The sequence below is a fragment of the Cervus elaphus genome, chromosome 24 (assembly GCF_910594005.1).
Source record: "Cervus elaphus chromosome 24, mCerEla1.1, whole genome shotgun sequence".
NCBI lineage: Eukaryota > Metazoa > Chordata > Mammalia > Artiodactyla > Cervidae > Cervus > Cervus elaphus.
Window position 1 is genome coordinate 57817337 of NC_057838.1, and position 26888 is coordinate 57844224.

Here is a 26888-nt window from a genome sequence, read left to right on the forward strand (position 1 = left end):
GTCACCTCCTCAGACAGAAGTCTTCTTTCATTGCCTTGTATAAGAAATATTTCCATGCTCAACACCACTAATTACTAATATTAAGAAAAATGCAAATCAAAATCACAATGAGATACCACTTCACACTGGTTAGAATGGCCATCATCAGAAAGTCTACAAATAATAAATGCTGGAGAGGGTATAGAGAAAAGGGAACCCTCCCACACTGTTGGTGGGAATGTAAATTGGTGTAATTAATATAGAAAACAGAGTTTCCTTAAAAAACTAAAAATAGAGTTGCCATATGATCCAGTAATCCCACTCCTAGGCATATATCTGGAGAAAAGTCTAATTTAAAAAGGTACATCCACCCAGTGTTCATAGTAGCACTATGTACAATAGCCAAGACATGGAAACAACTTAAATTTTCATTAACAGATGAATGGATAAAAAAAAATATGGCATCTATACTAATATATGCACAATGGAATACTACTCAGCAATAAAGAATGAGATAATGCCATTTGTAGCAAGACGGATGGATCTAGATTATCATACTAAGTGAAGTAAGTCAGACAAAGAAAGACAAATATATGATATTGCTTATATATGGAATTTTTTTAATGTTACAAAAGAACTTATTAGCAAAACAAAAATAGACTCACAGACACAGAGTTTGGTCCAAACCAAACTTATGGTTACTGAAGGGGAAAGGTGGAAAGGGATAAATTAGGAGCTTGGATTTAATAGATACACACTACTGGCAACCCACTCCAGTACTCTTGCCTGGAAAATCCCATGGACGGAAGATCCTGGGAGGCTACGGTCCATGGGGTCGCAAAGAGTTGGACATGACTGAGCGACTTCACTTTCACTTTCACACTACTGTATATAAAATAGACAAACAAAAAGGACCTACTATATAGCACAGGGAACTATATTCAACATCTTGTAACAACTTATAATGGAAAAGAACCTGAAAAAAAATACATATATATAAATACACATATATAACTGAATCACTTTGCTGTACACCTAAAACTAACACAACATTGTAAATGAACTATATAATTCAGTAACAATTTTTTAATTAAAAAAGAAAAAAATTAAGAAATATTTCCCCCATCTACCACACACACACCCACACCCACACACACCAGCCCACATGCACACTATTTTTTATCACTGTTTCCTGTTTGCATTATTGCATTTCTCACCATTTCATTTTTTTTATTTATTTGTTTAATTATTTTTTCTTTTCTGTTTCTCCCAGTACACTGGAAGCTCCTTGAGGGCAAGTGTCTGGCACAAAAAAGTAAACATGCAATAATAAACTGAAAAATAAATGGAGGAAAGGGAGTCAGAGGTGAGAAGCTATGGCCCACTCACAAAATGTAACCTGGGTCCCCATCCCATTCCAGGGACCATAAGGCATTACTCTCAGTCTTGCAAATGGACCTGACTTGGTAACATTTGGAGTCTAGGAAAAAGTTCTTCCTGCTAAAAACAATTTTCCTTGAGCTGGGTGTGTCTGGCCTCACCACCCAGAAGCCACCGCTATTTTCTTTATAAGTTCGGGGTCAGAGCTTGATGATTTTTCCACCTGGATACCTTGAAAGAAATTTGAAGAAATGTATTTCTGTTTGCTTTGCAGCTTTACGTTCTTGAGACCACCCCCTATCCTTACTCAGGGCGTCTCTTTCATCTACACCCTAACAGCTCACAGCCGGTCTCCTACAATAAGCAACACCCCTGTCTGCCGGTTTTGAAGTTTATTCCTGATCATATTCCTGGTCATCCTGAAACGTCCATTTCAATCTCACAGCTTGGGCATGACTCAGTGCAGACCCAAACTGGCAGGGAACTTCAAGCCAGCGGACAGAAGAACGTCCTGGCAGGATGGTGAGCGTTCAGAATGGAAGCTCTGGGATGAAATACTTACAACAGCAGGTTTCCTGTTAGGGAATGCCGCAGAGGGTGCTCTCCTGAGCCTCTGGGCTCCGTGGAGCTCGGGGCCAGGCCACCCGAAGGGGACTTCCTTTTGCCTCTTATTTGCATCGATTTGTGCATTTATTTGCATAAGCAAACTCCAGAGAGTCAACAATAACACTCCGGAGTAAGGCCTGAGCAAAGTGCCCTGGGGGCAACCGCAGTAATAGAGGCAGGAGTGCAGAGAAGGCTGCAAATCCTCAGCAAAGATGCCTGGAATCTCATCCAGATGGTAAACAGAACACAGCCAGCCTTCCCAGAGGAGCACCTCGGCAGCTCCCACCGCGCAACCTTGGGAGGACAGCATCCTCAAATTCCAAATCAGACTCTCCATGTACACCTGCACACAACTACCACCCCAGCTCCTCCTGACTCCTTCAACCTCACCCCATAGGTTGTTCACTCATCCTCATATTTTAAAAGACGAGTACTTCAATCTGGGAGAAATCTCAATGGATATTTTTGCACGATTTAACAAAACAAAACCTACTCACCATTATGCAAATGCACAATGAGGCTAGCAGAAGTGAATGAAAGTTCCTCCCTCATTCATTCCACCAGCCTTTCTGGAGAAGCCCCGTGTCCCAGATTGTGGGCGGGAGGCTCCCACTGACCTCATTTTCCACACTCGTTCTAGCTCTTCCCATTCTCAAGATCTATTCCTTCAATCAGAAGGACTCAAAGATAGCCTTCCTGCATTTGTTCTATTAGAGGGCTCACTAAGAAGCAAATATAGGAAAGGAGAGAAAGAGTAATAGAGGTAAAAAATAATGTAGAAAGGAGTGAAAGAGAGGGCTTAGGACAAAAACGAGGATAGAGAGAGAGGACTGAAGAAGGGGGTCCTAGGAAAAAAGGAAGACAACAGAGAGACTGCTCTTTAGGGAGGGGAGGAGGTGAAAGCAATGAAGAATGTGTCAACTACAAATGGGCACTTGCCATCTCCCTCTACAAGGGTTATCAGGAGCTGTTGTGGCTGCTGACCTTCAACACCCCCTGAAAGGACTTCAGGGTGGAGAGCAGAATGAGGCACTCTGTGTTCAGGGAAAAACTGGCAGGACAGGCCTTCAGAGAGTTAGATAGTCTCAGGAGCCAATGTTATGAGCTTAATTCTTGTATCTCCGTATCTAGAAAAACACTAAAATCCTTCATGGTGATGACTGCTCCCTGTGACTAGCAGAAACCTTCTGGAAAAAAATATGTGCTGGATTGCACGTATTCCCCCTTCACCAAAATCACATATATGGTGACCTGCCCCCTGCCTCTTAGGAGCAGTCTCTCAGAGCTATCTGAGGTGCTGTCTCCCAGGCTGCAGTCCTCATTTTGCCCCAAATATAACTTAACTCACAACTCTCATGTTGTGCTTTTTTTTTTTAAGTCAACAAATGTATAAACCCAGCACTCATCCCTTAATCAGGCAAGACTCGAGAAAACTGTTCAAAATCTAAAGAGCCATTTAAGCTCCTCTCCTCTAAACTCCCCTCCCACAGACTGCCCCCCACTCCCAGGATACAAAGGCTCCCAGAACAGTCCTTACCAAAGGGGCTTCTCTGCCTGTACCTCTCCAGTGAAGGAAGTTCCATCTCCCACAAGGTGGCCCTGTCCACCCAAACTACAGGGGGCATTCACTCCCCTCACCAAAGGCCCAGCCCCTGCCCCCCATACCCTTTAGTTCTGAAAGTTGGGTCTGCACTTAATCAATGTCCCCCCCAACCCCAGGTCTGGAGAGAATGGATCCATGTATCTGTATGGCTGAGTCCCTTTGCTCCCCACCTGAAACTTATCACAACATTGTTAATCAGCTCTACCCCAATACAAAAAAACTTTTATAACTTAAAAAAAATTAAAAATTATACTTCAGTCCCCCCTCGAAAAAAAAAAACAAAAAACAACCAGATTTGAACATGGTCCTCCTCAACCTCACCAAGGTTACTGAAGCCCATCATCTTGAACTTACTTTAACAAGGTTGAGCTGTCACTGACCGTCTTCACAGACACTGCTGTGTATGCCAACAATAAAAGGTCCAGGGATGTAAGGAACCCACTGGAAGATGCTGTGTCTTGAAGAGAGAAAAGAAGAAAGCTTGGGGATGAATAATCAGGGTACAAGGGTATCAGGCCCATTCTGATGGCTGGTGCACGGCAGTGTCTCTGAAGAATTAAAGAAATCATACATTTTTCCCCTTTGACAAACCTTTACTGAAAACATTCTACTGCCAGTCATCTGTATGCCCCATTAGGAGACTTCTAAACACCCAGTACTTTGGCCACCTGATGCTAAGAGCTGACTCATTTGAAAAGACCCTGATGCTGGGAAAGATTGAGGGCAGGAGGAGAAGGGGACGACAGAGGATGAGATGGCTGGATGGCACCACCGACTCGATGGACATGAGTTTGGGTAAACTCCGGGAGTTGGTGATGGACAGGGAGGCCTGGCGTGCTGCAGTTCATGGGGTCGCAAAGAGTCGGACACGACTGAGCAACTGAACTGACTGACTGACTGAGACACCCAACGGACAGCTAACACCCTAGTGGGGAACACTGTGGTCAGTCGCTAAGTCATGCCCAACTCTTCAGTGACCCATGGACTATAGTCCACCAGACTCCTCTGTCCACGGGATTTCCCAGGCAAGAATACTGGAGTGGGTTGCCATTTCTTCCTCCAAGGGATCTCCCCCAGCCAGGGATCAAACCCAGATCCTCCTGCATTGCAGGCGGATGCATTACTATTGAGTCCCTGAGGAACACAGTTGTCTCAATAACTCAGACAATGGAATAACTCAATAAGAACACAAGGCAGAAGGAATTGACTGCAAAACACACACACACAAACTGGCATATGCTGTGTCAGTAGAAATTCTTTTATATATATATATATACATATAATGTAAGATTTTCTGTATATATACTATATATATATACAGGTAATGAGAGAAATTTCCCCTAACACCCAAAGACTGGATCACAGTCCTTTTCCCCAAAACAATCTCAGCAGCCTTTTTTTTTAAATTTACGAAAACTGTTATCCAGGTAATATTAGAACTCTTAAAATCTTCCACAGAGTGTTAACTTTCATCAGGATATCTTTGCTAAGAGAAATGATGTAAAATCTCTCATCAGTCAAATGTAAATAAAGGCGTCAGAATTTTTCAGACCATTAAATCAGCAATCTTCATCTCTCTGTGCTAAAGAGATACACAAAATATTGTCACAGAAAGTCTCATAAAAACTCATTACAAATGTTCCCAAAGGTTCATAAAATTATCTGATGAAGGCAACAAACTCTTCAAAATTCATCTTCTATAAACTGAGCACCACAGAGTCAGAAGCATCACCAACATCCTTTTAACTAAGATGCTTAAAATGAAAGGAACAGGCGAAGAAAGGCAAGCCTTCCCCCAAATTAGCAGGTTTAAATAATTTAATTAGATGAACATTCAGGGATAAAATAAAAATAAAGGGGGACAACAAACTCCCATATCTGTAAATTAATGGCACTCTCTGTGTTCTTCTGCCACATATTCAATTAATAAGGGGCTCTAGGACAGTAGGGCAATTTTCTTCTGTATTCACAGGATTTCAAGGTGAGCAGCTAATAACTTGCAGTAAGTTGCTTGCTTAAGATTAATGGTATTCAGCAAGGAGCATTATAATTTAGGACTGTCAACCTCCGGAGAATAAATGGGCAAAGGGACATGATGGACTCGGGCTGCCAGTGGCCCTGGGGACCAAAAGCACAGAGGCCCACCAGGGTCAAATCTCCAGCCTTGGACTTTCTCTCTGAAATGCGGAGACAGTCTGGAAGGAAATGCAGCCAGCTCCACAGGGATCCATGCTGCAAATTTTCAGGGTTTAAACAAAGCCCCTGTCCATCTGGATGGTTCTTGGCAAACAGGGAGACAAGAATGCCAGGAGCCAGCAGTAGTCACCGTGCACTGAGATCCTCGCTTAGGGTGCTCATGACACAGTTCTTTCTCTGGGTGGTAGACTTCAATCCTCCACACCCCTGGGGGTCAAAGTTATTTCTGGTGGCCACCATTCCAGGAAGATACCATAGATCAACAGCCAAGAATGTGAGTAGGAGCCACAGAGGAATCCTGAGAACAAAATCAGGTTTGGTTTTCACTTGTTAGAAACCCTTTCCTTCCTCCATGCCCGTGGGAGCCGAGAAGCTTCTGCATCAGAGGAAATTAAGCGGTCTCAGAATCACAACGGCAGAGGGACCCAGTGAACAGGTCCCCGTCCAACCACCCCGCTGGATTCTCAGTCCACCACCCACCCCAGGTCAGACAGGATCAAAGTTCAGGAGGAGCTGCTGGCTTAGTGGTTTTCAAGCGGTGGCAGTCCCATCACCAGCTCCCAAGGACATTTAGAAATATTTGAGTCGTCACCATGCAGGGGAACATTGAGTGTGGACATATGCCAGAATCTGTCCCAGCAGATACGGAATGATCCTTCCCCAAATGCCATTCAGGTTTTCTATTTAAAAAAAAAAAAAAACTGATTTCCCTCATTCATCTTGGACAGAAAAGAAACATAATATTCAGAGGAGTGGTACATCCTGCCCTTGCTCACCCCTCTAGTTAAGAGGCAGAAATCTGAGCTTCCTGGCTTCCTCTCTCTACTCCACCATCAGGAAGGTGGAAGCAGGAACAGAGGTGATGGGTACTATTTACTGAGCCTTCGCCATGGCCCGGGCCTGGGTTAAGGGTTTTGCACACTTTGATTGAATCTGCACAAGGACCCTGATAGGAATCTAGGTCTCAGAGAGGGTAACTAACTTGCCAGAAGCCACACAGCCTGAAAGTGGCAGGCTATGGCTCTCACTGACAGGCCTGTTCTGCCCAGAGCTGGGCACCACCATGTTCACCACACAAGGAATGATGGACAGAGGCCAAGGATAACACCAGGCCACGCCTCCCCTCATCACAAAGTGCCCGCCTCCTAAGGCCCTTCGGGAGACACGTCAAGGACCAGAAGGTCACCATGCCTTCCCTTCCAGAACTTTCAAGCGACCAGAAAACTGACCCAGAGGAGCATCACCGTCTGTGACTAGGACGCCTCCAGGATTTCTGGGGGTCAGTCTGCCTCAGAAGTGGCCGAGACCGTGAAGGCGAATCCAGATTATGAGCCCACAAACCTCCGTGTCCCTGGCTAGGAAGCTATGAACACAGAGTGACTGGCTCCTCCCTGAGGAGCAATCATCGCTGTCTTCATGTCAGGGGGTGACGAGACCGGGAGCCCCTCCCCGGCTGGCCGCGGTTCAGCCTTTCCTGTATTTCCTAAAGGAGCCTCTGGTCAAGGCGCACAACGGAAACAGGATGGCAGGGGAAGAATGATGCTTTTCATATCATGATATCCTTCAGGCTGAGAGCCTGCTGCCTCAGACAGTCATTTCTCATGTAATGAAAACAGAAGGAAAGGCACAGACGTTTGAACCACTTCTTAAGGTCCCGGGGCTGAAACTTTGTCATCAGTAGCTCTTTTATTCCCTCTTAAGCTGCAATTTGACCAGCACACATGACATTCAGTTACTAATTCCTGCGCTGAAGCAGAGGTTCAGTGATGAACTGTGAAGCAAAAGAGACCCAAGGGACGCCCCTGGTGGTCCAGTGGTTAAACACTCTGTGCTGCCATTGCAGGGAGCACAGGTTCAACCCCTAGTCTGGGAACTAAGATCCTGCATGCTGTGTGGGGCAGACAAAAAGAAAACTGATTTTATTTAAAAAAAAGAGAGAGAGAGAAAGAGACCCAAGCTTCAGGACCTATCCCACGGGTCCCTCCCAGGGACCCAGCATTGTGTTCACATGCATATGTTTTTGTCTAAATAACAAAAGTGAAATATTTTAACTTCAGTTGGTTAAGACCACTGTCTCCTTCACTCCAACTTGCCCTCTGTCACACTTAACTCACTGTGGGGGGACACTGGTGGGCCAGGGGCTTGTAGGGATGTAGGGAAGGGCAAGCTCAGTTGGGGAAGTCCATTCAAAAGGCGTGTAAAGGGGTGTGCTGTGCTGTATTTAGTCGCTCAGTCGTGTCTGACTCTTTGCAATCCCAGGGACTGTACCTCACCAGGCTCCTCTGTCCATGGGGATTCTCCAGGCAAGAATACTGGAATGGATTGCCATGCCTTCTTCCAGGGGATCTTCCCAACTCAGCGATCCAAGCCACGTCTCTTGCATTACAGGCAGATTCTTGACCGTTTGAGCCACAAGGGAAGCCCGTAGAGGGGTGTATATACGTCTTATTTTCCTATATAGTCAATGTTAGTTCATAATTAGTAATGTTTGGGATTCACACAAAGCTTCACGTGCCTCTGAAGGGAGTAACCCCGACGCTCCTGACCCCTTATGTGATGGCAGGCGTGCCCCCTCCAGCACTTGCGGTAGGAGGCACTGTCTCCCCTGGGCCCAGGTTCCCTTTCCAGTCACCTCGCCCATGGCTACCCCACCCTCCACTGCCCTCCATCCACACTGGCCTAGCTGGCTCCACCTCGCCTCTGCTCACTTCCTTCCTTCGGCGAAAATGGTCTCAATCACATTTCCTGAGGTCATTTAATTTCTTACTCCTTTGACACAAAATACTGATCTCAATGAAAACCAGCAGAAATCTCATTAAAATGCCTGAAAAAATGAGGACACCAATGACAAACTGGTTAACGAGTGTCTTCAATTCAAAGGACATTTAAGATTAGTCACTGCACAGAAAATGCAAAATGCCCCGAAGTCTCACAGCTCCTGTATGAAAGCAGTCTGATGGGAGTTTTCCCAAATTTGACACACCTAAAAATATACATGACAATACCAGTCATAAGGAGTGAAAGTTTTCTACACTACCAATAATAAAAGTCAAGTTTCCATTCTATTCCAGAGTGGTGGTTCTCCCCCAGTGCTTTTACAAAAGGCAAATGCCTGGGTCCCACTGATTCTGATTTAATTAGCCTGGGGAGCATCCTTAGCTTTGGGATTGTAACAGTTCCCAGATTATTCTACTGGGCACCCCATGGGCAGGACCACTGCCAAAAAAGAATGAGTCATCTTTCTATTTCTTCCATAGAAAATGATATTACAAAACCATCATCATGTGAAAAGCAGATCAATGAGCTTTCAGCCAAAAACTGTAGGGAAAAAAAAAAAGAGAGAGAGAGAGATTTGGGAACATGTTAGGCAATGAATTAAAATAATAATAATAGTAATAATAACTTTATGTTATTTTCTGGATTTTGTAATGTTTATGGTATGTTACATAAATGATACAACTTTTAAATCATGTGTTGTGATTTCTTTTCTATTCATAATTTTGTGTTCATAAAGTGAACACAAAAGTTCATAAAAAAAACATAATTTTGTGTTCATAAATTTTGTATTCATAAAGTGGACTCCCCAAAAAATAATAATAATAGTAATAATAACTTTATGTTATTTTCTGGATTTTGTAATGTTTATGGTATGTTACATAAATGATACAACTTTTAAATCATGTGTTGTGATTTCTTTTCTATTCATAATTTTGTGTTCATAAAGTGAACACAAAAGTTCATAAAAAAAACATAATTTTGTGTTCATAAATTTTGTATTCATAAAGTGGACTCCCCAAATGTAGAAGCTTGAGTTCTCCCCTGGGAAAAGAGGAAATTTTGTGTGTGTTTTTCAAAATAGGTAGATTCCATTAGCCAAGAAAGGCAAAGAACTTGGTGGGTAACAAATGCAAGGAGATTAAAGATAGCATCAGCATTCAATAGCACCAGCCCCACAGAGCTTGATAATTCTGTCATATTCGCCTCCATGTTCAGCACAAGCCTGGTACATGGGAGGTACTAGTGAGAAATTTGTTATTTTTTTTTTTTACTTATTCCTTCCTTGACTACAGCTATGAAAAATATAAGGTTTTTTTTTTTTTATGGTTTTGAAGTTTAAAAGTTTTTCATTTAAATGTTTGCTTAATCCTATTACACAATCATTAAAAGGAACTCTTAGGAAAAGTTTGGATTAATAGCAAGAAGGATACAGGACATAAAGCTGTACATCCCAAATCACTGAACTCAAGTTAAAAAAAAAAATCTGCACTGAGCAAGCAAAAAGTCTAGAAAAAAAAAAAATGACATGTTAATAACAGCAATACTGCAAATAAAATTATGGATTTTTTTTCTCCTCTTACTATCAATTCAGTCGCTCAGTCAAGTCCAACTCTTTGCGAGCCCATGGACTGGAGCACTCCAGGCTTTCCTGTCCATCCCTTACTCCCGGAGCTTACTCAAACTCATGTCCATTGAGTTGGTGATGCCATCCAACCATCTCATCCTCTGTCATCCCCTTCTCCTCCTGCCTTCAATCTTTCCCAGCATCAGGGTCTTTTACAATGAGTCAGTTCTTCCCATCAAGTGCTCAAAGTATTGGAGTTTCAGCTTCAGCATCGGTCCTTCCAATGAATATTCAGGACTGATTTCCTTGAGGATTGACTGGTTTGATCGCCTTGCAGTCCAAGAGACTGTCAAAGAGTCTTCCCCAACACCACAATTCAAAAGCATCAATTCTTTGGTGCTCAGCTTTCTTTATAATCCAACTCTCACATCCATACATGACTACTAGAAAAACCCTAGCTTTGACTATTTGGACCTTGGTTGGCAAAGTAATGTCTCTGCTTTTTAATATGCTGTCTAGGTTGGTCATAGCTTTTCTTCCAAGGAGCCAGTGTCTTAATTTCATGGCTGCAGTCACTATCTGCAGTGATTTTGGAGCCTAAAAAGATAAAGTCTGTTACTGTTTCCATTGTTTCCCCATCTATTTACCATGAAGTGATGGGACCGGATGCCACCATCTTAGCTTTCTGAATGTTGAGCTTTAAGCTAACTTTTTCACTCTCCTCTTTCACTTTCATCAAAAGGCTCTTTAGATCTTCTCTGCTTTCTGCCATAAGGGTGGTGTCATCTGCATATCTGAGGTTATTGATATTTCTCCCGGCAATCTTGATTCCAGCTTGTGCGTCATCCTGCCTGGCATTTCGCATGATGTACTCTTATGTAAGTTAAATAAGCAGGGTGACAATATATAGACTTTACATACTCCTTTTCCTATTTGGAACCAGTCTGTTGTTCCATGTCCAGTTCTAACTGTTGCTTCCTGACCTGCATACAGATTTCTCAAGAGGCAGGTCAGGTGGTCTGGTATTCTCATTTCTTTCAGAATTTTCCACAGTTTATTGTGATCCACACAGTCAAAGGCTTTGGCATAGTCAATAAAGCAGAAGTAGATGTTTTTCTGGAACTCTCTGGCTTTTTCGATGATCCAGTAGATGTTGGCAATTTGATCTCTGGTTCCTCTGCCTTTTCTAAATCCAGCTTGAACATCTGGAAGTTCACAGTTCACATACTGTTGAAGCCTGGCTTGGAGAATTTTGAGAATTACTTTGCTAGCATGTGAGATGAGTGCAATTGTGTGGTTGTTTGAACATTCTTTAGCATCGCCTTTCTTTGGGATTGGAATGAAAACTGCCCTTTTCCAGTCCTGTGGCCACTGCTGAGGTTTCCAAATTTGCTGGTATATTGAGTGCAGCCCTTTCACAGCATCATCTTTTAGGATTTGAAATAGCTCAGCTGGAACTCCATCACCTCCACTAGCTTTGCTCGTGGTGATGCTTCCTAAGGCCCACTTGACTTCACATTCCAGGATATCTGGCTCTAGGTGAGTGGTCACACCATTGTGGTTATCTGGGTCATGAAGATCTTTTTTGTATAGTTCTTCTGTATATTGTTACCACCTCTTCTTAACATCTTCTGCTTCTGTTAGGTCCGTACCATTGTCTGTCCTTTATTGTGCCCACATTTGCATGAAATGTTCCCTTGGTATCTCTAATTTTCTTGAAGAGATCTCTAGTCTTTCCCATTCTATTGTTTTCCTCTATTTCTCTGCAATGATCACTGAGGAAGGCTTTCTTATCTCTCCTTGCTATGCTTTGGAACTCTGCATTCAAACGGGTATATCTTTCCTTTTCTCCTTTGCCTTTTGCTTTTCTTCTTTTCTCAGCTATTTGTAAGGCCTCCTCAGACAATCATTCTACCTTTTTGCATTTCTTTTTATTGGGCATGGTCTTAATCCCTGCCTCCTGTACAAGGTCACGAACCTCCATCCATAGTTTTTCAGGTACTCTGTCTATCAAATCTAATCCCTTGTATCTATTTGTCACTTCCACTGTACAATCGTAAAGGATTCGATTTAGGTCATAACTGAATGGTTTTCCATTCAGTGGTTTTCCCTACTTTCTTCAATTTAAGTCTGAATTTAGCAATAAGGAGTTCATGATCTAAGCCACAGTCAGCTCCCAGTCTTGTTTTTGCTGACTGTATAGGGCTTCTCTATCTTTGGCTGCAAAGAATATAATCAATCTGATTTCAGTATTGATCATCTGGTGATGTCCATGTTAGAGTCTTCTCTTGTGTTGTTGGAAGACGGCGGTTGTTACAACCAGTGCGTTTTCTTGGCAAAACTGTTAGTCTTTTCCCTGCTTCATTTTGTACTCTGAGGCCAAATTTGCCTGTTACTCCAGGTATCTGTTGACTTCCTACTTTTGCATTCCAGTCCCCTATGATGAAAAGAACATCTTTTTTGGGTGTTAGTTCTAAAAGGTCTTGTAGGTCTTCATAGAACCATTCAACTTCAGCTTCCTCAGCATTACTGGTTGGGGCATAGACTTGGATTACTGTGATATTGAATGGTTTGCCTTGGAAACGAACAGAGATCATTCTGTCTTTTTTGAGATTGCATTCAAGTACTGCATTTCGAACTCTTTTGTTGACTATAAGGGCTACTCCATTTCTTCTAAATGATTTTTGCCCACAGTAGTAGATATAATGGCCATCTGAGTTAAATTCACCCATTCCAGTCCATTTTAGTTCACTGATTCCCAAAACGTCGATATTCACTCTTGCCATCTCCTGTTTGACCACTTCCAATTTAGTCCCCATTTTCCAAAATGTCGTGAATGATCATGTACTAGTTTAATGATGACTGAATCAACCAGGACCCCAATAGAAAATAAATGAAAAAAGCAAACTGCAATAATTTGAAGAGTGTTTGGTTACCAGGGATGATTTTAAATGGAGGGGTTGACAGTTTTACCCTCTGAAACACTGCAGTTGCAGGGTGAGCAGACTCACAGGATTCTTGTGCCAGAAATAACACATCTCACCTCCACTCATATTCCATCAGCCAAAAGCAAGCTATATGACCACATTTCAACAGGATTTAATATGCCCCCAGAGGGAAGACAAAGGAAATATTCATGAACATCACTAGTGACCATCACAGGGGGTAGATCCAGAGAGCCAATTTTCTTTGCATTTCTGCAAATGAGTGAGTCTGACCCAAAGCTCCGAGCAGCACAAGGTCCAAAAAGGCATGCTGGCTGAACAAATGAAATCACTGCCCCAAGAGGAAGTACCCTGTTTCCAACACCTCAACACAGAAACAGCACAGTGGGTGAAACCATGTGGGATCTAGATCAAATCCTCCAAAGGAAAGACAGAGGAAAACACCACCAACCCTTGAAAACTGAGCATGACCATCCAATTTCAAGAAGCCAATTCTTCATTGACACTCTTTTTTTTTTCCATTTATATTTATTAGTTGGAGGCTAATTACTTTACAATATTGTAGTGGTTTTTGCCATACATTGACATGAATCAGCCATGGATTTACATGTGTTCCCCATCCTGATCCCCCCTCCCGCCTCCATCTCCATCCCATCATCTGGGTCTTCCCAGTGCACCAGCCCTGAGCACTTGTCTCATGCATCCAACCTGGGCTGGTGATCTGTTTCACCCTTGATAGTATTGACACTCTTGTTATTCAAGATTTGATGTAAGATAAATGGATAAAAATTATGTGATTGATATCTATCTATGTATAAACACATTCACAGAATGGAATCCTTGTTGTTTAGTCCTTAAGTTAAGTCTGACTCCCCTGCGACCCCATGGACTGTAGCCTGCCAGGCTCCTCTGTCCATTGGATTTCCTAGGCGAGAACATTGGAGTGGATTGCCATTTCCTTCTCCAGGGGATCTTTCCAACCCAGGAATCCAACCCTCGTCTCCTGCATTGGCAGGTAGATTCTTTACTGCTGAGCCACCAGCGAAGACCAGTGGAATACTACACAGCCATGAAAAATAATGAGATTTTGCCATTTGCAGCAACATGGGTAAACTTGGAAAGCATTATCCTAAAAGTGAAATGCGTCAAACAGAGAAAGACAAAAACTATATGACATCACTTATATGTGGAATCTTCTAAATACAACAAATTAGTAAGTAAAACAAAAAAGCAAAAAAACAAAAAAGCAGTAAACTCACAGATATAGACAATGAGCTAGTGGTTTCCAGTAGGGAGAAGGAAGGGGTAAGGGGCAAGACAGGTATGGGGAAGTGGGAGGTACAAACTATTGGGTGTAAAGTGACAGTCAAAGGGTTACCCACTCAGTCATTTTTGACTCTTTGTGACCCCATGGGCTGTAGCCCACCAGGCTCCTCTGTCCAGGGATTCTCCAGGTAAGAATACTGGAGTGGGTTGCCATTCCTTCTCTAGGGGATCTTCCTGACCCAGGGATCGAACCTTGGAGTCTGCCACACTGCAGGCAGATTCTTTACCATCTGAGGCACCAGGGAAGCCCCAGTTGGGTATAAAATAGGCTCAAAGATGTGTTGTACAGCATGAGGAATATAGCCCATATGTTGTAATAACTGTAAATGGAAAGTAACCATTTAAAATTAAGTATTTTTTTAAAAAAGATTTGATGTCCAAAGGGAAAGTCTGTTTGTCCTGGAGAGAAGATGCCACACAAAATTCTGCCTGGGAGGGGTCGGGTGCAAGAAGCCCACCCCACAGGGCTCTGGCGGCTCAAGCTGGTCTCCTTCTCTCCTGGCAAGCAGTGAACTCCAGGATATTGTTCAAAGGCAGAATCGATACTGAAAACATTTCCAAGTTGGTCTGGAACAAAATTTCCACAGAAGGCATCTGAAATAGAATAGCTCACCAAAGGATCTATATTAACAGGTAGGGGGATTTCTGTAACTGCACCCAGGATAACCTCAAAGCTGCAACTGGAAGAGATACCCCCTAGAGAGCCAAATAGAAGCCCACAGAAATAGCGAGCCAGGGGGCTCCTAATAACATCCCCAGCCCCTGCAAAGAATCATGGAGCATTAAGTAGGCAGACTGCAGGAAGCAGAGATTACAGACAACAGAGAGGACAGTCTCGCGCGGTACCGTGGAGCTGCGATGCCTCCAGGCCTGGCTGGCAATTTCCTTCTGAAATAGCGCAGCGCCTTTTAAAATTATATGTTGCTTCTCCCCAGCCTCAAAGAACTTCTGAATGTAATGATTACAAGGAAGTTGCTACATGAAAAGAGCCTCTGCATGGAGAATTTATCCTCTTTCTTCTCACTATTCCCACTCAAGTCATCATCTTTGTTCAGCACATTCGTCATCCCTCACTGGAAGAGGAAATAACTCGAGCAAAGGCCAAGCACGCGAAGGCTTCCCTGAGTGTGTTAGTTACAGACTGCTGTGTAACAAGGCACCCCAAAACCTAGTGACCTAAATGTCAATGGTCATTTCTTATTTCTCATGGTTTCTGTGGGGTGGAAACTGGGGAAAGGCTCAGCTGAGCAGTTCCCGTGTGGGGTCTCACAAGTGATTACCGTCAAGACTCAGTTGGGGATGGTATCGCTTGAGACCAGGTTAGAGGATCCATTTTTTATTCCAATGGTGGCAGTGTGCTTTATTAACTTTTAATTTTGGCTGCATCTCGAAGCATGCAAGATCTTGGTTCCCTGATCTAGGATCAAACCCACGCCCTCTACAGGGGAAATGCAGAGTCTTAACCACTGGACCACCAGGGAAGTCTCAGAGGATCCATTTTTAAAGTGGCTCACTCACCTAGCTAACAAGTTGGTGCTGGCTGTTGGCCAGGGACCTCAACTCCTGTCCACGTGGGTCCCTCAAGACACAGCAGCTAGCTGCTGCAGAGCAAGGGATCCTAGACACCAGGACAGAGACCAAGCCTCGGAAGTCACAGATCGTCAGACCTGCCAGGAAGGACCAGCCCTGAGCCAGTGAAGGAGAGGACTATACAGGAACATGAAGACCAGGAGCCATCTCAGAATCTGGCTCCCAGGGAGTCTAAGACACTGACCATTAGGTGCCATGGGGTGGAGCAGACGCCCCACCCACACCCACCCACCTTCCAATCTGGCCGGAATTTCTGAGGGTTGAGCAGCCCTCCTCAGTGACTGATGGGCCTCAGTGTACACAGGGACCAGATCCCTCAGGCTTAGAGTGGGAACCCCCAGTGAATTACACTCCAGTTGCACCATGGCAACTGGCTTAACAAAAACACCCTTTCTCACTTCCCCACTCCCCAGCTGGTGTTTCCTGGGTTCATCTCATACATAAACCATATGCACTGAGATTACTAACTCAGGTTCTGCTTCTGGGAGCCAACCGAAGGCCGGGAGGGCACTGACAAGCTTCCTGTATTCATGGAGCTTTCATTGAGCTGGGAGGCAAAACAAGTGCCTATAAATCAGGCTTCATGGCCTCAAAAACGAGCTGTAAGCTAATAATTAGGTTCTTAAAGAAAATACCATGTTTGGCAAAACCTCAGTTGGCAAGATCACATGAAAAACAGAGGGGTGGTGGGGTAACAATAAAAGTCACATTCTATGTATTTTTAAACTACAGTAAGTAGGGACTTCCCTGGTGGTCCAGTGGCTAAGACGCTGCACTCCCAATGCAGGGGACCCAGGTTCAATCCCCGGTCAGGGAATGAGATTTCACATGCCACAATTAAGACCCACTGCAGCCAAATAAATAAATTTGAAATAAACTGTAGTAAATAAACTACAGTAAATAAAGCTTCTGGAAGGCATCTACAAAAACAGACAAAATGTGTCCAGGTTGAATATTTGCTCCAAGAAGTGGCCCTGCTCCTGAATGACCTTCCTCACTTGCCCCACAGTCATGGCTCCGGTGCTGGGACCTGCTGATAAGTTTTTTAATAGACTGGACTCAAGAGATGATCTCACATGAAATAGCATTCATCCACACTATGAGGGAGTTCTCTCTACAACTTGCTTTTCATCCCTTGGATCATGTTAAGAAAAAAAGGAAAGAAACCTCAATGCTGTGTTCAAGGTTATCTTTAACAAAACACCCATTGATCCTCCTTTTCTCCCAATGTCCCTTGCCCCTGGACTAAGCCATGTAACTGGAGGTTGATGGCTATCTCTGGGAGAAGATTATAGAAGAGAAAAATTGCAGAGGTATATTGGTTGCAGTTGGGGGGATAATAATAAGCTGGGGGAATAAACAGTAAGAGGCATTCAATATACTACTTGAAATGTGCTAGCAAAATAGGACAATGGTGAAAGACACAGGTTCCTAAACCCAAGAGTTCTGGATAAGAACTGACCCAGTCCTTGATCTTGGGCAAGTTACTTTACCTTCCTAGGCTTGGGTCCCATTTGTGAAATGGGGATAGTAAGAATAATCAGGTTACCAGGAATATTAAAAGATTTTTTACCCTAAGTGTTTAGATTAGTACCTCATATTGGGTTGGCCAAAAAGTTCATTTGAATTCTTCTGTTACAGCATATGGAAAAATCTGAACAAACTTTTTGGCCAATCCAATGCATAACAAATGGTACAGAAATATAGCTATGTCTTTTTTTTTACACTTGGTACAGGGCAGAACCTTAGTAAAATTGTTTGATTTAGAATGAAAGAAAATAATGATTTGTATGGGGAATAGCATTCAAATTAGCTAGTTAGATCAAAAAAGCCATTTTGCTCAACTACCCTGGAGATTTTTTGTAAAACAGGTGCCATTCCAATCATATTGGAATATGCATATCCTGATACAAATCCACATTGTTGTTGTTTAGTCATTAAGTCGTGTCCAACTCTTTGCAACTCCATGCACTATAGCCTGCCAGGCTCCTCTGTCCATGGAATTCTCCAGGCAACAATACTGGAGTGACTTGCCATTTCCTTCATCAGGGGATCTTCCCGACCCAGGATCAAACCCATGTCTCCTGCATTGACAGGCAGATTCCTTATCGATGAGGCACCAGTGAAAAAGTGAAAGTGAAAGTCGCTCAGTCGTGTCCAACTCTTTGCAACCCCATGGACTATATGTCCATGGGATTCTAAAGGCAGAATACTGGAGTGGGTAGCCTTTCCCTTCTCCAGGGGATCTTCCCAACCCAGGGATCAAACCCAAGTCTCCCGCATTGCAGGCAGATTTTTTACCAACTGAGCCACCAGGGAAGCCCCCAAATCCACACAGTTTTCAGCTAAAAAGCTATGAACTAGCTCTAGAATTCAGCGTGTGATTGTCTTCTGCCACATTACTTAGCCTCTCATTTTTCACTGGCTGAGTGCCCATGCTACCCTAAATGGAGGTTCTGAAAGGGTGTTAGATCGCATTTCGCTTTATCGTGAGGACACACCAGCCAAGTCTCAAATCCAGCAGAAAAAATCTCATTCTACAACCTTTTTCAGGCTGCAAGTAATAGCAAGCCAATTGTAAGAAGTAATATAATTAATTTAGTGGGTTGGAACTGCCATTTTTATTTATTTATTTTTTTTTTGGAACTGCCATTTTTAAATAAGTAGAATAAAAAATTCAGTGCAATGCACATTTAAGAAAAAAACAATTGAAACACACATGCACACACAGACACACCACTTTGCCACGTAAATATGTTTCTTACTGTGAGTTGTGTTAAAAAGTTCAAAAGATGGACTATAGCTCCTTTATGGTTTCTTTCATTAGTCATTATATCTATTCCTTTATTTAGCATCTATCCAGCCAGAACCCCTCAACCACATTCTCTGAGACCACATTTGTCTTGTTCATTGTTCATAAACAATAACACAAGCCCAGTGCCTGACACACAGCACATATTCAATATGTTGATGAGATTTACATTATTCCACAAGCCCCACAAACCTCGAGTCCACTCATTTTTCAGTAAGTATATTTATTTTGACTCCAAAGTATCATGTGTGCATTTCTCCTTTCCTATTTCCTTCCACTGTCTTGAACTCAGGGATTGAGGTAGGCTGCTGGCATTGACTGGTTTCCCTACCAACTGTGGTCAGTGGTCTGTGCTTACATATGTGACCCAACCTTTCCCAGGAGAACATTTTCCTCATCTTACAAATGTGGACCCTGAGGCCCAGAGCAGTGTCTTAATCTGCCCAAGGTCACAGAGCTGCCACATGTCACTATAATCCGACACCCACTGCCCTGCAAAGGCTGTGGATACTCAGTACAGAGAAACTTGTCTACGTTCTCCTCCAAGTGGAGACTGGGGTCCCAGGGGACCTCTGACCCATTTACCCGATACAATGAGCTCACAGGAAACTGAGTGTGGGGACACTCTCCCACGATTCTCAATTCCTGGCTGCAACCCCAGTGTCACCTATACGGGTCCAACTGAGATAAAACTCCTTCCCAGGAGACCTCTTTGCTTCTCCGGAAAGTCTGTAAAACAAGAGGGGCTGTCTCAGCAATCTGGTCACAATAAATAAGACTGGAGTCACACAACCGCACACTTTCTCTCACACCGAGATAAAAATTCTTCTGGTATTAAAAAGATCAATCATAGCTTGCACTTCAAAATATCTATAAATGTCTCTTTAAAATATTTTACCCATGTGTTTTTGTTCTATAAACACTATTAAAAATTAAGAAGGAAAGATGGAACAATTACATTCTGAGGTTTCCTTTTGCCTTTGCCTCTCCCCTTTCTGGGGCCCTAAGTGATTCACTTCTTTCTCAATTTGTCCACTTCTTGGGCCACAGTATGGACAAATAACCAACATCTGAGAAACATGCATTTATTCCTTAAAAAATATTTGAGGCACCTACTAAGTGCTAGACTGTGTGAGACTTGAGTTCGCATGTATTTCATCAGAGAAGGTTTTGAAAAGAAACCAAACTCTCTCAGGAACTCTTTTAATTAAATGAATGATTGGATGAATGAGTGGATGGAAGAATAAGCACCATTTAAAGTCCTACCAAATAAGAGGATCTGTCAATAGAAATGCAGCTTTTAAAGAAAGAGGCACAAGCTCAATGGCCAAAACATTCCAGGTGTGGCATTGAGTATGAAGTCAGCTTCAGGATAATGTCCACTCTCCTGAGATGAGAAACTTTCATTTAATATCATTTGCTTCAAGTATGGAATATTAACCACAGCCATCCTCTCATGTACTCATTCATCCATCCATTCACCATCAATTCAACAATCCATCCATTCATCCACCCGATTACCCACCCATTCACCCATTTCTCCATCCATCAACCTACCTACCCAATCGTCCATCTACCCAGCCTTCTATCTAGTCCTTCACCCAATCAACCATCCATCCCTTTATCCAGCCCTCCCCTCCTTCTTCCCTCCCTCCATTCACCCAACCACTGATCCAATCCATTCACTCATCCCTCCATCCATCCATTCACCCATCCATCCATCCACTCATCCAATCCAGCCGTTCATCCCTCCGAGCGCCCCTCCCTCTACCTCTTTCTCTTTCCATCCACCCATCTATATCCATTCATCCATCATGTATTAAACACCAATTCTGCAGTTACTTCAGGAGCTATCTCCTCCCGGAATACTCCCTAATCCTGGCTGAATTTTAATTACCACCTTGTTTATTCCACTACATGGTTTTATTTTAACACACGATTCATGTCTCTCCCTGGAAAATGTGACCACAGCTCTATCATTTAAGAGAATTAAGTTCGGGTACCTATAATAGAAATAATAATGATGTTATCATTTATTGAGAATTTACTATGTCCAGATTATTTGACAAAACCTCACGATGGCTCTCAGAGACACCACAATCACCCCCAGCTTAAACCCCATGGACACAATGCTACAGAAACAAGGCCGGAATGGGAGGTGCAGGTCTGCGCAGACCCTGCCCCTGATCACAGGAGAGGGGAGGGGTGTGGGGAGGGATGCCTGAGTCTCATTCAGTTCCATTCTCCTCCTGCCCCTGGAATAAGACTATCCCATCTGTCTTTCATTTTCATTTTCCCTTGAAAATCCTCTGAGCATCTTCCAAAGTTTAAATCTCTAACCCCTAAAGTAAAAACTAAATGGGGGAAACTGGAAAATGACAAAATCAGTTCCCAGTAGGTGAGCTGCATCTTAACTCACTGGAGTTTTAGGGGCTTTCTGTGTTTTTGCTTTTTCTCCCCAGGAATAACCAAAAACTTTATTTGCCTCCCTTCTGAACTCAGTGATGCCCAGCTGCCCCTCACTCTGGGATACAGCCTCTACTTGACAAATCTGTCCCTACTCCCAAGTCCTGGCTGGTTCCATAGGCCCCTCCTGTTTCGAGGTCTCCTGCACCCCAGGATGTCATGTAGTCGTAAGTCATGTCCAACTCTTTGTGAACCCATGGACTTTAGCCCACCAGGCTCCTCTGCGCATGGGATTCTCTAGGCAAGAATACTAGAGTGGGTTGCCATTTCCTTCTCCAGGAGATCTTCCCCACCCAGGGATCCAACCCGTGTCTCCTGCATTGCAGGCAGATTCTTTACCACCGAGTCACTAGGTACGAAGTGCTGACTTGTTGGAAAAGACCCTGACACTGGGAAAGACTGAAGGCAAAAGGAGGAGGGCGACAGAGGATGAGGTGGTTAGAGGGCATCATCAACTCAGTGGACATGAACTTGAGCAAACTCTGGAAGATAGTGGAGGACAGAGGAGCCTGGCAGGCTACAGTCGATGGGGTCGCAAAGCATCGGGTACAACTCAGCGACTGAACGACAAGCAGCCCCAGGAGGTTGAACCAGGCAGCCACGCTCTCTCTGGGGCTGTGGTCTGTACAAGGAGGGATTGCTGACCATGCTGAAGTTTCGTTCTGTGTCCAGCTGTCCTGCGGCACTGTGAACCCCTAGCTTCGTCTCTGCATCCCAGCCCTGAGTGCAGCACATACTGGGCCCACGAGAACGGAGGACACACCTAAGGGTGAGAGGCCCTGGGCACCTCAGTGAGCATATCTGAAGCATCATGGAAGCCGGTTGTAGAAGAACCACCCAATCAAAACTCTTCCTGTGAAACCTTTGGAAAAGTTCGCCTTGGCCCTCAGTCAAGCAGATGGCCAAGCCGGACAATGAAAGCAAACATTAACCCAGTGTTCCCCATGTGTCTTGACACTGTAATCCCCACAAAAATCTTAGTTATCTCCACTTCATAGATGAAGAAACAGAGGCACAGAGAGTTATGTAACTTGCCCAAGATCACACAGAGTATGGAAGAGTCAGGACCTGACCCTGTCTGGCTCCAAAGTCTGTTGTCTCTTCTTCCGTACAACACCATGGACGGCAACAGAGAAGGATAAAGAAGGAAGGGTCTGTTTTGTGCTCTCTTACCAGAAACTAGGAGGAAATTCTCCAAGCAAGGGCTTCCCTGACTCCATTCACCTGGTAACACTCTGTACACCAAGTTCAGTTCAATCGTTCAGTCGTGTCTGACTCTTTGTGACCCCAGGAACTGCAGCACGCCAGGCCTCCCTGTCCATCACCAACTCCTGGAGTTTAGTCAAATTCATGTCCATTAGTCAGTGATGCCAACCAACCATCTCATCCTCTGTCGTCCCCTTCTCCTTCTGCCCTCAATCTTTCCCAGCATCAGGGTCTTTTCAAATGAGTCAGCTCTTCGTATCAGGTGGCCAAAGTATTGGAGTTTCAGCTTCGGCATCAGTCCTTCCAATGAATATTCAGGACTGATTTCCTTTAGGATGGACTGGTTGGATCTCCTGGCAGTCCAAGGAACTCTCAACAATCTTCTCCAACAAGAATCAGAGGAGCTAATGGTTCCTCTGTCCCAGGCACTGTGGTGATTGCCTCAAATGCATGAGTTCCTTGCTCCTCACAATGGCCTCATGAAGCTGAAGCTGTCATTTCCCCATTTTACAGATGGGAACACTGAGGCCCCCAAAGAGTAACACCACGTGCCCAAGCGACGGAGCAGAGGGGATTCTCAGCTACATCCTCATCCCCAGCTCTTCCCTCACACTTATTTGTCATCTTTTTGGGTAGCTGTGCACGGGTTCTCCTGGCAAAGTGTGGGTTTTTAATGCAGAAAGAACCAATTAGAAATCAAAGTATATTATTAGCATTATGCACTAAAGAGGCAAAATTTTCATTCCTCGCTGAAGTGCCACGCAGGCAAGAAAAGCCCATGAGTGACGCTGAGCTTCATCCGTGGCCGGGCCTGGGGTGTGGTAGAGATGGGTCATTCCTAAAGCAAGGAGGAGACCAGCCGCAGCCTCGCATCTGACCACTTGCTGCCACCTTGTGACGAACTGATGCAATCGCAGGAGGGGAACACGGCGCCCATCCGCGGGGGCGAGGACAGCTGGGGTCCCCAACACTGATTCAGGGAGAATCCCTTAGGCTTGCCCTCTGAGAGATTCAGAAGCCCAGGCGGATGGGACGTGGCGCCAGCCCCCAGGGAAGTAGATCCCAGTCCTGGGTGAACAAGTTGGTGGCTAGAGGGGTGTGGGGCCCCAGGAAGACAAGACGGTGACAGCTCCAAGGCAGCCGTCTCCTCTTCTGCTGGGGCACCCAGGCTAAAGTGCCCCCGAGGGGTGACGTCCCAAAGCTCCCAGGCAGGATCCTGGGTGCACAGCCAGACACTCTGCCCGAGACCTTGGAGACCCCGGGACTCCATCCCCTTCATCCCACGGGGGAGCAAGGAGCGCCCACTGCCCTCGCAGGGGAGGTGGTGGGCACAGAGTTCCTGCCTCAGTCGTGGTCCGTACCTTTTTGGAAGCTGTTCTCTTAGCATGCTCTTTCTTAAATATACTCTGGGCCGTGGGTTTATTTTTCTGGGAGATGAATCAGACTATATTTCCTTTGGAGTCAGAGTAGGGAGTCCACAGTCCCCAGGGTCAGGGAAACATCTCGGGTGTAGACCCCGAAGAGAAGAGCAGAGGGGCTGAAGTTCCAGGTTTGGAGTTGGATGGATCCGAGCACAAACGGCTCCCATGGATCGTGCCCTGTGTGACCTGGGCCGGCCCTTCCTAAACACAGCTCCTGTCCGTACCGTGGAGATGATCACACCTGGTCCCTGGGTCATAAGGAGAACTCCATGAGAAGAACGTGGGTCCTTCTGCAGAGTGCTGAGCAGTCGGGGGCTCCGAACTGTTTGCTTTTACCGTATTTACTGTGTCTCCCTCAAATCCTCAATGGTAGGACCTCGAATAAGTTACTTGGCTGCTTGCACTTATGACTCACCATCCAGAAGACAGGCAGAGCAGAAGCACAGCTATCTCAGAAGGATGTGGTGAGGATTAAACCGAACAATGTAAGCTCAGGGTTGAGGACACTGCCTTGCCCGGAGAAAACTCTCCATAAATGCTACCTCTGATAGAGAACGCTTGCCCTCGCTGAAATTCAGGGTGGTGGAGAGGAGTCCAGGGAGGGGGCGCTCAAGCTGCAACCCCTGCCGGTGGCGGAGGAAGAGCTTCGGGCCAGAATTTCTCTGCACAGGAAATGGGGCTTCAGCTTCATGTTAGCTCCAAAGGGGCTCCCACCAAGCTGACAACGGGCTCCTCAATTTGTCCTCGGCTGGAGAAAGGAGAGCAGTCTCCCTGCCAGGCTGTAAACTGTTGCAGCCTGATTTCCTTCCAGTGGAGAGAAGGGATTTACATAACCGAGCAGCAGAACATCAGTGGGCAGAGAGACGAGTCAAAAGCGGATGCAGGCAGCAAAGGGCATCAGTCACCTGGAGGGACCACAGGGCAGGAATCCAACGCGAGAGGAGGGCCCAGCATGGCTTTGCCCCGTCTGTCTCCTGCTCTCCTGGTTTCTGATGCTTAATCCACGGCAGCAGTGTGAACACAAACCACACGCCCTGATGGTGGGTGTTGCCGGTTCCAGTTTGCAGAAAAGGCTAGGGCTCTGAGCATGATCTGGGGAGCCTGGGGCCACCTCTGAGTGTCTCCCCAGGGCAAAGTGGCCACTCAGGTCCCTAGGAGACAGCATGGTTGCAGATCTGCACAACCACCAAGAGGTCTGAGCCCCCCAGGACAGCTTATAAAGCACCACTGTGAGCTGTTTCATCCTGTTGTGACCCCCTTCCAGGCAGGTGCAATATCTTATTCCCTGAGATCAGGGTAAAAAGGCTGAGAGATTCAGCAACTTGTCTAAAGACAGACTCCACCCTCCAGGATCACTGATCACTCCCTGAGGCCATGCTGGATGCATGGGGGGTGCTGTGCTGCAAGGAGCTCACCATGAAGAGGGACCATTTGAAGGGACAGCATCATCACCTGACCACTCTCCCCACAGCCTCACCCCTTCTGCCTCCTAGGGAAGTCTAATCTCTCTTTCTATCGATGTTCTCTTGCTCTGTTATGTCCATCTCTTGCCTGGAAAGTCCCCTGAGACCCAGAAACATTCAGTGTCAGGATGAAGGTTTGCTGTTTCAGACCCCAAGACACACACTCAGAAAGCCCCCGGGAATTGCTCCTCTTCTTCCTTATACGTTCTAATGCTATTAAACGGATAAGGGGACACTTCCTCAAAAGAAAAACACAATTCTTAACAGTGTCTAGAGCCCCAGGTTTTCAAATCAGCAGTAAACAGAGTCTAGTTTGGCAACCAGGATACAGAAGTCCATGTACACACATCCCAGGCACTGTCTTTTTCAAAATGCAACCCCTGGCCTCCTGATATTATGTGCAGCACAAGTTGCATCTGCAAATATCTCCACTTACTCTGGGGTTGAGATATCGCTGCATAATTGGCAACATACCCCATTTTATAATTAGCTGTTGGTAATTCCTATTATTAGTGTTACCCTTAATTTATTTGACTGCAAAAACAATTGCACTGGGGAGACTACAGAGGCAGCTTGTGTTCCCCCAGCCAACACTTAGCTCCTCATCTGTCTTTTTCAAGCCAGGCTTCTAGAGTAAGAGCCAATCCAAAATTTCAAACTCTTTTAAAGTAACATCTGACACCCTAAAATCTCCCGCTAAACTACACAGAGAGCAGCTAAAACACACACCACTGCTCCATAGAATATTCTACCTCTCTATTTGTACAGACAGTAGCAGTTTAAAAATGAGTCAAATTCCTATAGCCCTGAGGAATGAAAGTTGGAATAAATAGTAAAAAATAATAACATTTGCTGTTACTGAGCCCTTAAGCACTTGACATGTACTATTTGATCTAATACTCCTAATAGCCCCCACAAGTAGATATCATTTTTCCCTTAGCCCACTGAAACTCAGGGAGGTCAGATAATTTGCCTCAGTCTGCACATCTAGTAGGCAGCAGAGCCTAGGTTGGAACCCAGGGACACCTGACCTCCAAGTCTTGCTTTGAACTCCATGCCAACTGTCTTGCACATGTAAAGAGAAGTCAAGGCCGTTTAGTCCAGTCTATGCTGTCTGCTCTCCCAGGCAAGACTGAGCCATGGAACAGAGCTGGATGCTATGGGAGAAACAAAGAGGGCAGATGAGCATACAGCTATGCACGCGCGGGTGTGCACTCACACTCACACCCACCCACACAGACACACACACACACTGCAGCAGCAATAGGAAAGAGGTGTGCTTACAAACTTCCCACCCTCTGGCCCAGAGACTCTCTCGGTGAGACTGGCTCTGAGGGACGTGATCAGAAATGGAACAGAGACAGACAGGGGTGTGCATCAAAGCCTTGTCCACACCAAGGGGAAACTTGGGCTTCAATCTTCGTGTCCGACAGTGGGAGAAAGGTGAAGACGTGACACTACACCCACAGAGTGAAATGCTTTGTAAAAACAAATCATTTTGAAGAATACTTAATAAAAAGGAGACACGGTCATGAGATAAACTTAGGGGGAAA

At 44.8% G+C, this 26888-nt stretch overlaps 1 protein-coding gene and 1 non-coding gene across 5 annotated transcripts in view; one reads left to right on the top strand and one right to left on the bottom strand.

The window, feature by feature from the left end:
• The window catches only part of CACNA2D3 (calcium voltage-gated channel auxiliary subunit alpha2delta 3), an 846876-nt gene that overhangs the window by 795808 nt on the left and 24180 nt on the right, over window positions 1–26888 (bottom strand). The gene's annotated exons all lie outside the window — the stretch shown is intronic.
• On the top strand, window positions 16712–16784 carry TRNAG-CCC. Its single transcript has one exon. It is a non-coding gene; the product is annotated as a tRNA-Gly (tRNA).